Below are 13,063 nucleotides of genomic sequence, written 5' to 3' on the forward strand. Positions count from 1 at the left end.
ATAAGGTGAGCCTGGTTTCCACTCTATCACCTGGTATCGTGGACATCCACAGGGTCTCTGCCAACTTTTCTGAAGGATCCTGGGCTACCAAGCCTAACAGGTATGGAGCGCTGTGCCCATTCAGAAAATGCTCTGACTGAAGGATGCTCTCAAGGAAGGCAATGCCCTTTCTTCCATTCAGGCAATGAGTATTAATTGAGTGCCTGCTATGTGCCTGGTTCCCCAGCTCCTTGCTATCCCACCTAGGTGGCATTTGTCATTTATGCCTGTTTTAAAAGTGGTGGAGTGAGCACATTTTAATATTTGGAGACTATCTTTGGGGTCCCCAACAAGAGTGAAAGGCTCTTTTGAAAATGGGGGACTGAGTGGAGTCCCCACCCTGGCTTAACTTACTTCCCTTGTTTCCTAAGGCTTCTAGAAAGGAGGTCACATCCAGGAGAAAAATACAGGCTGTTGCATTTCAATTCCTGCTGACATCCTGGCCCCTGTGGCCTCTTGTGGCCGCTGGGCTGGGGGAGAGTCTCTGTGGAATCTGGGAGCCCCTCCTCAGGGCCCAGCACCCGGGAGGAGAGCCCGGAAGGAGCCTTATACTTGCTTTTGGGCAAAGGCAGGTTCGATTCATCACCTTTGCCAGAGGCTCCAGGGTTCTTTCAGAAAGGGGAGCTCTGGGCACAGGAAACTGTCAATATGGGGGTGCACTGGACACCGCCCTTGACAAGACCGTCTTCACAAGGGCCTCCTGCCCCGGACGGTTACTTGCCTCTCCCACTCAGGTTTTCCCACTGGCCACAGAGTGGGCCGGCAGGTGGCAAGGACATGTCCTAGGAAACTCGCCTCACATGTGGCCTGTTCTCCACTTGAGCAGAAGAACTTGTAGTTTTCTCCATATGCCACCTCGTTAACCCCTTAGGACTTTGGCAGTTGCTGCTGTCCCTAGAGGAAGCCCCCTTTCTTGCTCCTTCTTGACCCCTGAGGCTTACTTTACACAGGAAGATTTTCTGAGTTGCTATGGTAAGTTCAGTGTCCCACTGCCTGTTTCTCATAGCATCCTGTATGCACATCCCATGGCTCTGACTTCGCTGTGATAAAGTCATGGTTTGTTCATCTGTGACCCCATTAATCACTAACCTTAGGGCTCGTGCCCACATTGCCAAACCTTTTCCATAATGGCTACCCTGAGCCTATGAGATTGCCTCTTTCATCATGTCATTGCTAGATATAGAAATTACCATTAATTTAAAAATTTAACCTTGGGGTGCCTGGGTGGCACAGTCGGTTAAGCGTCCAACTCTTTGTTTCAGCTCAGGTCACGATCTCACGGTTCATGGGTTTGTGCCCCACGCCAGGCTCCATGCCGACAGTGCGAAGCCTGCTTGGGATTCTCTCCCTCTCTCTCTCTCTCTGTCCCTCCCCTGCTCGCCCTCTATCTCTTTCTCTCAAAATAAACAAACATTTAAAAAATAAAAACTTAACCTTTATTTGAAGAAATAAAATTCTAAATTTCATAATAGAATTCCTGTGATTGCTATGCTAAAATGTTAGGATCTGACTGTGCTGGGCACTGTTTTTAGGGTGTGTTAGATGCAGGCACAACGGACTGAACGGGAGAAGACATCGTGAATTAAGGTTAAGTAGACTGCGAAAGATGGGGCTTACCTTTAACTGCCTGGTGGGTCAAAATAAGCCAGATAGGGATATATGGTAGGTCTTAATTTTTTTTTTAATTGTCAAGTATAACACACATACAGAAAGGTGCGGAAATCAAACACGTACGGCTGAAAGCATTATAAACTTATCAGCTTTGTAACTACTGACCAGGTCAGGACTGAGAATGTGCCCTCCAGCTTCTTTCTGACCCTCACCTGTCCCTTCTCCCCGGAGGTAACCACTGTCCTGACTTTCGCATTGTTCGGTTTCGCTGTTTGTCATCTTTACACAAATGGAAACAATGTTGTGTTGGGCCACTTATTCATGTTGTCGTGTAAGACTAGAGTTGTTTCTTTTTCATTGCTGGATAGTATTCTTTGGTCTGGGTATACCACAATTTATTTATACATTCTACTCGGTGAATATTTGAGTGGTTCCACTTTTTGGCAATTGTGAATGGGCATATGAGCATTTTGTGTATGTCTCTTGGTGCACATTTACTTGTTTTTCTATTAGGCATATACCTGGGGTGGATTTCTGGCTCAGAAGGTAAATATTCCCTCAACCTCAGGAGATAACACCCAGTAGTTTCCAAAGCAGTTGTACTAACATACACTCCATCGCTGATTTATTCTTCCTATTGTATTCTGTTCTCATCAACACTTGACTTGTCAGTCTTTTGATTTTTGTCCTTCTTGTAAATGTGTAGTGATCTCTTACTGTGATTTTAATTTGCATCTCTCTCATTACTAATAGTGTTGAGGAACTCTTCTTATATTTTTTGGCCATTTGGACATCATTTTCTGTGATGTGCGTGTTCAGGTCTCTTGCCCATTTTTCTATGGAATCTCCACCACACCGCCTTCATTAATGTAAAGAATTCTTTATTCTGGAGATGAGCCCTTTGTGGTTTACATGTATTGCAAATACCTTCATTCAATCTGTGGCTTGCAATTTTGCTCTTTTATTGGTGTGTTTTGATAAAAAGAAATTTGTTATCCTGGTGTAGTCCAATTCATTAATAATTTTTCCTTTATACTGAGTGCTCTTTGCGTCCTGTTTATTAAATATTTATTCATTCTAAAGTCATGAAGATATTCTCTGCTGTTAGCATTTTGAAGCTTTAATTTTTTGCTTTTCATTTTAGGTATGTAATGCACTTACAATTTAATTTTGTGGTGGATGATGTGAGGGAGGAGACAAGCTTAATGTTTTTACCCATATGGATATCAATTTATTGAAAGGACTATATTTATTGCTCTGCCCTGTTCCATAAATTAAGTGTTCATATGTGATCTTTCTAAGTCCTAACTCTCTATTCCAGTGTTCCAGTGACCATAGAAATTCCTGATTTGGGGGCATCTGGGTGGCTTAGTAGGTTGAGCATCTGACTTTGGCTCGGGTTATGATCTCACGGTTTGTGAGTTTGAGCCCTGCATTGGTCTCCCTGCTGTCAGCACAGAACCTGCTTTAGATCCTCTGTCCCCCACCCCCGCCCCTTCCCTGCTTACACCCGCTCTCGCTCAAAAATAAGTAAACATGAAAAAGAAAAGAAATTCCTGATATAGAGCAAGCCCTCCCTTACCGTACTTATTCAAGAGTCTTTGGACTATTTGAGGCCATTTTGCACAAGAACAGAAAAAAAACTGTTGTGATTTTTGTTGCAATTTCATTGAATCTGTAGATCACTCTGGGGAAAATCTGAATCTTTGTAATACTGAGTTTTTAATCTATGACTATAATAGCCCCCCATTTACAAATTTTTGTCTCAATACTATTTTACTATTTTATAGTTCTCTTTGTTGAGGCCATACACGTCTTTCATTTGATTTATTCCTAGGTTTTTGGGGATTTTGGGGGGTATATTGTAAACAGAACCCTTAAAAATTAGTTTTTGTTCATTTCTGATAGAGATGCAGTTAAAAAAGTTTTTGACCCTGTATCCAGTGAACTTGCTGAAGTTCCATATTTTAATAGTTTTTCTGCCTGCATAATCATACAGTCTGTGAATTACAACAGTATCTGTTCCTGTTCAATCCTTAGACTTTCTTTTCATTCTCACTTCCCGGTACTGCCTAGGACCTTTAGTGTGATGTTCCTTGGAAGCGGCCACAGCGAACGTCCTTGCCTCTTTCTCAGTTTCAGTGAGAAACTTTTCAACACTTTACCAGTTACATTTGTGGAAGGTTTTCCTGTAAATTAAAGAAGTACCCTTCTATTCTTAGTTGTCTAAAAGTCTTCACTCCAAGTGAACGTTGAGTTTAATAAAATGCTTTCCCTGCATCAGTTGTGATGATCCTGAGACCTTTATAGGAAGTTAAATTCCCAGTCTGCTGCAGGCTTCTTTCCCTGAGTCGGCCCGGAGATAAAAGTTGACATACTTCCTGTGTTCATGGCATTGTTGCTTTGTGAAAAGAGTTCGCCAGGATGTATGAGTATCTCTAAAGAGAGGCGGGACAAGAAATGTGGGCACTGTCCTTTAAGTTTCCGACTCAAGGAACTGGCCTGAATGATTAAAAGGAAAAGGGAAGAACAGTCATCTCGTGTGAGGCTGGCGTGCCTGTGCCAGAAACGAGGTTTTGTGTGATCCCTTAGGATTTAGTGGAATATGGGAACCAAGGGACAAAGGGTCTGCCAGGTTTTTGAAGAACGGTTATTTTAAATTGATACATCTGTGACTGAGCAGGGCTTAAGGAGTCATCAGTATGACTGTGGACTAAGTGTGTTAGCCAGACTAAAGCAAAAGCGGTACAATCTCAAGATCGTTTCTAAACAGAGCGTGTTTTAAAGAGACGCTATGAAAAAGTGGGAGAATAATTAGACATGTAGTAGTTTATTTTTACTGGATTCATTTCACAGTCAGAGATTTGAGTTCTGCTTGTAATTTCCTCTTAGCCTACTTACAAAATGTAACTGCACCCACATGTGAAAATCAGGACAGGCTGATTTCAAGAAAGTCAGCTCAGAATTGAGGGCAAAAAAAGGGACTGTTTAGATTAGTATTGGAATCATTTCTCAAGTCGCTCTGGAGTCCCTACTGCAGAGGTGAAGAAATACCAAAAGGTGAGAATGTGTGTTTTACTAAGACACATTCTTACTGTGTCTTGTTTCAGTAAAGTGAATGAGCATTTTTATTATTTGGATTTGGGGGGAAAAAAAATCATGGGATGCATTTCCTGGCAGAGTCTACTCCTGGCATAAGCACTGTAGTGGTTCTTTTTTTCCCACATCTTTACTCTAGTGGGTAAGCAGTTGGTGTTGGAATAGAATCGAGATCTTTATTGAACAAAGTGGGAAAAATTCCTTTTTAAGGCAAATATACTGTGAGAGTTGGATTCCAACAGTGTTCATTTGTCTTTCAGCATGAAGATGACATTTGTAACCAGCGCAATTGCTATTTTGGACAGAGAAACCTCATATTAAGAACGGAAAGGCCACTAAGGCTTTCTAGTTCCATCCTTTCCTTTTACAGTCGAGGACCCCAAGTCCCAGGGAACTTTGTTGCCTTGTCCATCCAGGATCACCCACAAGCGGGAGGAAAATCACCAGCTTTCTCTACCGCATCATAATGCAGATGCTCGATAGCATTTTTCCAGAAACCCTAAACTCCAAATTCTGGAATCGTCTTTCTCATGGCCCCCCCTTGCCCAGTGCGCACATGTAGACACTCTTCTGCTATTTCAAGGCCCTTGGTCTGTGTCACTCTTCCCCACCCACCTTCCTCTGGAGCTCTGCCTGTTTCTGTATCTAGCCTGTGCAGTGGGCTGCCCATCACTCGTGTTCGTTTAGTTCAGTGGGTGGGTGGGAGGGGAGGGAGAGAATTCCCACATTCCTTCCCATGAAGGACAGGTGGGCGTGTGACCCTTTCCTGTGGTCTTGTTTGGTGGCGGACTGTCTAGAAATTATGCCTTTCATAACGCGGAGATTCATTCTGCCCGGTGCTTGCACAGAGTTACGATTAGAAGAGTATCTGGTGTCTGCTTTGCCCTGACTTGTATTGCAAGAGGTCCTCCTGTGATTTAAAGTTCGTGCATGCCAACCCAGTAAGAGAGTTGGGTGGGGAGAAGAAATAGATGCAATCGCTATCAGCTTTATAAAGGCTCTGTTCAAGCTTTTCTTCTTCAAAGTCTTCCTAGACGGGTCCACGTACCCGCTTTTTCCCTTTTGTGAACCCCGAAGTCAGTATCGTCTAGATGAGGGACTGGCCACATAATAAAGACTGTAGAGGTTTCATGGGCCAGATCATCTCCTCGGCACTCTGTCCACTGCTGATGTGGTGCAAAGCGGTCAAACATAAACAGATGGCTGTGGCTGTATTCCAACAAAACTTTATTTCCAAAAACACGCTGAGTTTGGCCTGCAGTTATAGTGTGACAACCCTGCTTCATACCAGCAAATTCTCAATTCTGGGGTTTGGACCAGGTATGGCAGAATCATCGGGGGAATGCCGAGTGATACAGGTTTCTCGGCCTCACCCTTGGGGTTTTTGATAAGCAGCCTGTGGTGAGGGAATCTGTGGTTGGAAAAGTTACTTGGGGCGCCTGGGTGGCTCATTCGGTTCAGCATCCAACTCTAGGTTTTGGCTCAGGTCATGATCTTGCAGTTTGTGAGTTCGAGCCCCTCACTGGGCTCTGCACTGATAGCACGGAGCCTGTTTGGGATTCTTTCTCCTTTTCTCTCTCTCTGCCCTCCCCTCCCCCCTCCAAAATAAATAAATAAAAACTTTACAAAATTTAAAGAGTTCTTTACTTGATTCTGCTGCTCACATTACTAAAATGATGGTCCATTCTGCTTGTAAAAATTTGTGTGTGCACTTACACAAATAAGTACATGAGATTGCATCTTGTGTTTAAAATATTTTTAAAAAGACACGATTTTTGTACACGTCTTTCTGTGTATTATTTCTGTGCCCTTTTTATTGCGGTGCGGTCTTTTATTGATCTGTAAGAATCTATATAATAAGGGATTTAGTCCTTTGTAATATGTTGTACAGATTTTCCTCCATCGTGTCGTTGCCTTTTGACTTGATTTGTAGAGTCAAATGGATTTTTAAAACATTTTGATGGAGTGAAATGCATCAATCTGTTCCTTCAGGGCAGTGGTTCTGAACTGGGTGTGATTTTCTTCCAGGGGGGACATTGGCAACATCTGGAGACATTTTTGGTTGTGACAACTGTCACTGTTGGCAAGAGGGGTTCTGGCTTCCAGTAAGTAGAGATCAGAGATGCTGCTAAAACACCCTGCAAGGTTCAGGGCAGCTCCTGCCAACCAAGAATTATCCAGCCCAAAGAGTCAGTAGTGCTGAGGTTGAGACATACCTCTTTCAGGCTTCTGGTTTTGTTCCTTGCTGCGTAAGGAACCTTCTGCCTATGATGCCAGTAACTACCTCAGAATCTATATTTAAAAGTTCCTTAACTGATTTTTCTGCTTAGAAAAATTATTAAAGCAATGGCCCAGAGGACTCTTCTTCTTTTTTCTTTTTTTAAATATTTGTTTATTTTGAGAGAGAGAGAGACAGCGAGAGCACACAAGCAGGGGAGGGGCAGACAGAGAATCCCAAGCAGGCTCTGTGCTGATAGCAGGGCTCAAAGCCACAATCTTCAAAATCTTGACCTGAGCTGAAACCAAGAGTCGGATGCTTAACCGACTGAACCACCTGGGCGCCCCTCTACTTACTTCTTAATACCACCCACACGTGCCCCTGAGTTACTTCTCTTGTGTGCCTACATCTTCGTCCTCGGTCCTTTGTAAGTGCCACGAGTCTACCGTGTCCCCTTAGTGACCTGTGTGGCCTGGGCCACGTCACAAGCTCCATCGGCGCGTATAGGCCCTCCTCCGGGGCCTTGTTGGGTTCGGGCTCCTCAGACGCCCTTCCCATTCCCCGGATGACTCTGCCCGCTGAGCAACGGGTATAAGTGAGAGAGAGGTGGCTTCAGGTGTACTTCTGTGGACGCTCTGAAAACCGCGTCAATGAAAACCACGCGGCCGTCAGCAGACCCCCAAGTCCCAGAGCGGGAGGAGGCCTTGAGATGCTCTGCCCTCGGCCCTCACTTAACGCCAGAGGGACGTGTGTCCAGAGCAGGCAAGGGACTTGGCCGGAGCCTCTCAGCTGCCTGTGCCGACTGATGCCAGGACTGTTGCTCAGCCGGTCCTTTGTCGTCAGAAAACTCCTTTCTGCTGTCTTTGCTGAGAGCCGCCACTGTCACCTCCGAGAAACGAGTTCTGAGACCCACTCATCATCTACTCATTTCAGACCTGCGGTCATCAAGCCCATCTTCCCTGTCAGCATTAGGGACTTGAACTCCTCGAACACACGATTGTTAATAGTGGACTTGCGTCCAGGCAGGGTATTGATTGCACATAGACTGCTCAGGGGAGTCCAAGTTCATGTGCCTGGACCTTCTGTTGGACTGCAAGCTCTTGGGGCTTTTTCATCTCTCTGACCCCTCTTCCAGGTACCTTGTCTGGAAGGTAAACCCACCTGGTGCTGGATAAATGTGACATCAATCACTGATCAGATGTACTGAGTAGAAACGAAGCTCATATTCTTGAAACTAGTGGGAAAGGGTCACCTGGTCGGGTGGTTCCATGGGCGCCTCCTCGGGTTCTGTCACCCAGGTGATGCAGATCCTCCATGTGGAGGCAATCCTGCTAGCCTTGACTTACTCATCTGATGACCCTGAAAATGGGCTGTTGTTATACCTGTTTTAAATTTGACCTTCCAACCTGTTTGTGTGCCGATGCGGGGGTGGAGGGTGGCATTAGAATTGCCAAAAACGGGACAGCAGACAGTGTGCGGAAGGAAAACAGGTCATGGCTAAAGTGCCACATGGGAGGTCCTGCAGATGACGAGTCCTCGGGTCGGCAGGCGCCTTCGCTCTGGTCTGGCCTCCCATCTCGCCCTGTGCACCCCATGCATCCCCATGAACGCTCCTGCTTGTAGTGTAAATGATCTGTAACAGGTGAAAAGTCTAAAATGAAATATGAAAAGAATAGTTTCAGATTAGTTCTGCGATGTGAAATATTTGGCTTAAATAGATGACTAATGATACAACAACAAACAGCACTTAATGAGCTTGCTGGTGAATTGTAGGCGGAAAACCATTAATCCGTGGGCTTTCTCTTTATTCTTTCTTATAGCCGGTATTACAAAGACTTAATCATTTACCCCCCATCATTAGAGGCTGGGAATTATAGCCAAGAAAACATTGCCTGTTAAGTTTTGAGTATCCCCAAAGTCAAGTCTATTCATTATGATATTTTGGCCTCATTATACATTTCAGCAGTTTGGCTGTTTCCTGCTTAAGGTTCAAACTTAATGGGATTCCAGGGCATAGTGACCTCTACAACAGGTTCATGATTGCATTTTATCTTATATTTGCTGCTATGCGATTGAAACAGATTGGCTTTTTTTTTTTGAAATGAAGCCATCCTGAAGTGTTAGAATGAAGTGTTAGAGAGTACAATGGCAGGTAGTTGTCATTGTTAGCAAAGCAATTAATACACAACCCAAGAAAGTAGTAGTAATATGAAATGATAATTTTTAAAGATTTTTTAAAATTTTATTTTGAGCGAGAGAGAAAGGGAGGAAAGGAGAGAGTATGAGTAGGGGAGGGACAGAGAAGGAGGGAGAGAGAATTTCAAGCAGGATCCATGTTGACACAGTGAAGAGCCCAACACGGGGCTCGAACCCAGGAAGGTTGAGATCATGACCTGAGCCGAAATCAAGAGTCAGACGCTCAACCGACTGAGCCACCAGGTGCCCCTGAAATGGTGACTTGAAACAAGGGACCAATGACCTTGTAGTGCATTCAGCTCTGTTTGGTATCCCAGTGTGCGTGTGTGTGTGTGTGCGCATGCCTGTGCTCCCATCACATCAGTCACTGTTTTGAATCCCTGTAGAAATCTGTACAACTGACAGCTTCATTTTGAGCTTTTGTTGTCTTTACTAGGAGCATGTCTCCCGGCAGCTGTGAGTCAGGCTTCACTTCATCCCCATGCTGCTCCTGCATTCTGCTCATCTGTGAACACAGCATTTCTTAAACGACATCTTTAATTCTCTTCACATTTTCCTTCTAGCTCTTTATTCCCGAGCTGGTGGAGCTGACTCCAGGGCACGGCGGGTTGGACACTGCTGTGGGTCCTGCCCTTTGCACCCAGATCTCTCCACCAGCACCCAGGGTGATGGGCTTCAGCAGTGGCTCACCTGGTGGACAGTCCCTGAGCACCAGAGGAAGGCGACTCGGTGTTGAGGGCCATCTGTGACCTCCACAGAGACTTGAATCTTTCGGCTCCCCTTCATCAAGGCAAAGGCGGGACATTATGCTGGCTCCGCCTTACCTCTCAGGTCGTCAGAGACTTTCCCCCTTTTTAAAGCTGATTTAAAGTTATTTCATTGCTGGGGCACCTGGGTGGCTCAGTTGGTTAAGCATCTCTGACTCTTGATCTCCGTTTAGGTCACGATCTCAGTTTGTGAGTTCGAGCCCTGCATCGGGCTGTGCGCTGACAGTGCGGAGTCTGCTTGGGACTCTCTCTCTCCCTCTCTCTCTGACCCTCCCCTGCTTGTGCGTGTGCGTGCGCTCTCTCTCTCAGAATAAATAATGAACATTAAAAATTTTTTTATTGTTTAATTGCGATGAAGCATTGTAGGGCAGATACACAAGGCATTCCTTGACTTTCATTCTGAAGAGCTGGGATGGGACCTTGGGAGAATCCTAATTCCATTTCACGTGGCAATACACCTCACAGGCTCTGGTGCTCCTGCATCTAGTATCATTCATTCATTCATTCAGTTGTTCAGTCATAGTGTATTCGGCAGCTCCTGTGTGCCAGTTGCTGTTCTTGGGGCTGGGGGTGGGGGTGACCACTCAAGTAAACAAAACAGAGAAAAGAAACCTGATCTCACAGGGGTTTACAGTCTAGTGGGGCCAGATACAAAATCAATATAGAATAAATTGGTAATTTTTTCCCACAGTGTATTAGAACATTAGTTGTTTTAGTTGAATTGTGTGTTCAGGGACGTCCTCATCAGAAGATGACATTTGAGACTCAAAGGAGGCTTTGGGAAGAGACACGAGAAATGGGTGTTGTGGGCAGAGGAACAGCCAGTGCTAAGACCTTGAGGTCGGAGAGTGCTTGGAGAGTTGGAAGAACAGTGACGTCAGTGTGTTTAGGGCCAAGTGAGGCAGGGCAAGAGTGGGAGGTGAGGTCCGGAGCTGGGAGGAGGGCACATCACCTATGGCTTAGTTAAGACTTTGTAAAGACTTTTGCTTTTATTCTGAGTAAGAGTTGGTCAGTTGCTCAATATCGCTAAGCCTCAATGGTAGTAAATGTACTTACCTTGGAAGGTTGTTGTGAGGAGGAAGTAAATTAAGAAATGTAAAATGCTAAGTGCAGTGGCAGGCACCCAGGGAGTACCCAGTGATTTGCAGGTCGAACTGGTTTTGCTGTTGTTGTTCTTAGTGTGCGTAATAGGTTACTAGCTATAAACTCCTTAGGGGCAGACACTGTGTCTGTTTTCTCTTTTAGCATTTTATTCCCAGACCTGGTACAATTCATGTCAAATAGTAAGACCTCAGTCAGTATTCATTGAGTGTGGGGCGCGTGGGTGGCTCAGTCCGTTGAGCGTCTGACTTCAGCTCAGGTCATGATCTTGGCGGTTCGTGAGTTTGAGCCCTGCGTTGGGTTCTGTGCTGACAGGTCAGAGCCTGGAGCCTGCTTTGGATTCTGTCTCTTTTTCTCTCTCTCACTATGACTTTCAAAAATAAATAAACTTTAAAAAAGTTTTAGAAAATACTCATTGAGTGATATCATTATACCTTTATTCTAAAGAAGCATCCTGAAATGGTGGTCTTAATTGGCTTATATTTAACCTTTAACTTATTTTCTGTTGCTTACAGAAAGAGAACCCTTACCTTTTGCCTTCTCCACAGGGATTGTTTTTTTTGGTGTCATCATAACCATCAAAGTTGCAGTGCTGTGGTGTGGACAGAACTCGGAAGATGCGATGTCGTTCTGGAATAGTTCTTTTGTAGTGGCTGTGATGGGTCACTCAACTCCTCTCTCCTTGTGTTTCTGAACAGTGATACGGGTTGCTGACGTTGCAAGATACGACTTGCTGACGTGTGCCGTACCTCGGTGGTACCTCTGTGGGGTCTGGCTGTTGCCCGCAGTGGAGCAAAAGCCAGGGGGTGTCTCTGGTCACCAGACAGGTGGTCTTTGCCTTAGGAATGTTTTTTTTTTTTTTTTTCTAAGCTTCACAGTGAAGGTTTAGGCTGCCAGAATTAATTCTTATAACCATCTCTTCAATTTGTTTAAATGATTTAAATGTAGTTCTCTGCTTTCAGGCTTCTGCTGAAAGTCTTAATTTGTGACTAGGTCAACCTCAGATGTTATTATCAAAAGTCGGTTTCAGAAACATGGCTTATATGTCCCCTTTATCAGAGCTAGTTAAATTCTCCTTCCTGTCAGATGATTCTTGAGGGGACACCCATTCCAGGAAGCAGTCCTAAAAATAAATCAGAAACCAGGTAACAATATTGCGACCAAAAGGGCGGTTTGCATATGTCTCTCATCATGCCTTGCTTTCCAGATACTAATTGAGCTCTTTATTTTTTGAACACTTAAAAAAAGAAGCCTCACCGTGTTTTCTGTGTGCCTTGACATGCTAGGAATAGTGCCATGAACATGGTAGACGAAGTCCCTACACTCTCAGAGCTCACCTGTTTGGGAGAGGGAAAAAAAGGGTTATTTCAGATTTTGTAGTGAGGGAAGCCTTCTCTGAGGAGGTGACGTTTGAGTACAGAACTTTGTGAAATGAAGCAGTGAGCCATGGAAAGCTTGGGAGAAAAGCGTTCTGGCAGAGGGCCCAGCAGGTGCAAAGGCCCTCATGTGGAAATGATCTTGGCATAGTCCAGGGACATAAAGAAGGTGAGGAAGGGAGAGTGTAAGGGAGGAGGGAAGAGAGGACATCTCTGACATGGGAGGAAACTGGGTTTTACTTTAAGTTGATAAGGATTGTAAATGTTGAAAATTATTTACAGCTTAAACATTTTCTTCTGATACCAACCCATCTCCTTTTAACTGAGATTCTATGAAGGAATCGCCCAGTGATAGGCAGAGATCGTGGTGGCATTTTTGGAGTTTCATTTTCATTCAATCCAAAATCCCTCCATATTCCTAAAGGAGTTTGTTGGAAATTGTCTGACAAGCGCAATTACCAGGGTGAGTAGCTGTTTTACCATGCAGAATTCTGTCCGCGTGTGTTTATGTGTGAGTTCATTTCCACAAGAGAAATTGAGGGCCTCGTTTCTCTGTAGTCTGATCTTTACCGTGTTCTATTTTATGATCAGCCCTCAGAAGCCAGAGGGACATCAGATAGAGGTCTAATTTTCTGTTCACAGGAGCAAATGATAAT

The 13,063-nt window shown here is 44.6% G+C and overlaps 1 protein-coding gene across 1 annotated transcript in view; it reads left to right on the forward strand.

The window, feature by feature from the left end:
- Positions 1 to 13,063, forward strand: part of DNER (delta/notch like EGF repeat containing) — a 319,639-nt gene that overhangs the window by 123,342 nt on the left and 183,234 nt on the right. The gene's annotated exons all lie outside the window — the stretch shown is intronic.

This window comes from Neofelis nebulosa, chromosome 2, assembly GCF_028018385.1.
Source record: "Neofelis nebulosa isolate mNeoNeb1 chromosome 2, mNeoNeb1.pri, whole genome shotgun sequence".
Lineage (NCBI taxonomy): Eukaryota > Metazoa > Chordata > Mammalia > Carnivora > Felidae > Neofelis > Neofelis nebulosa.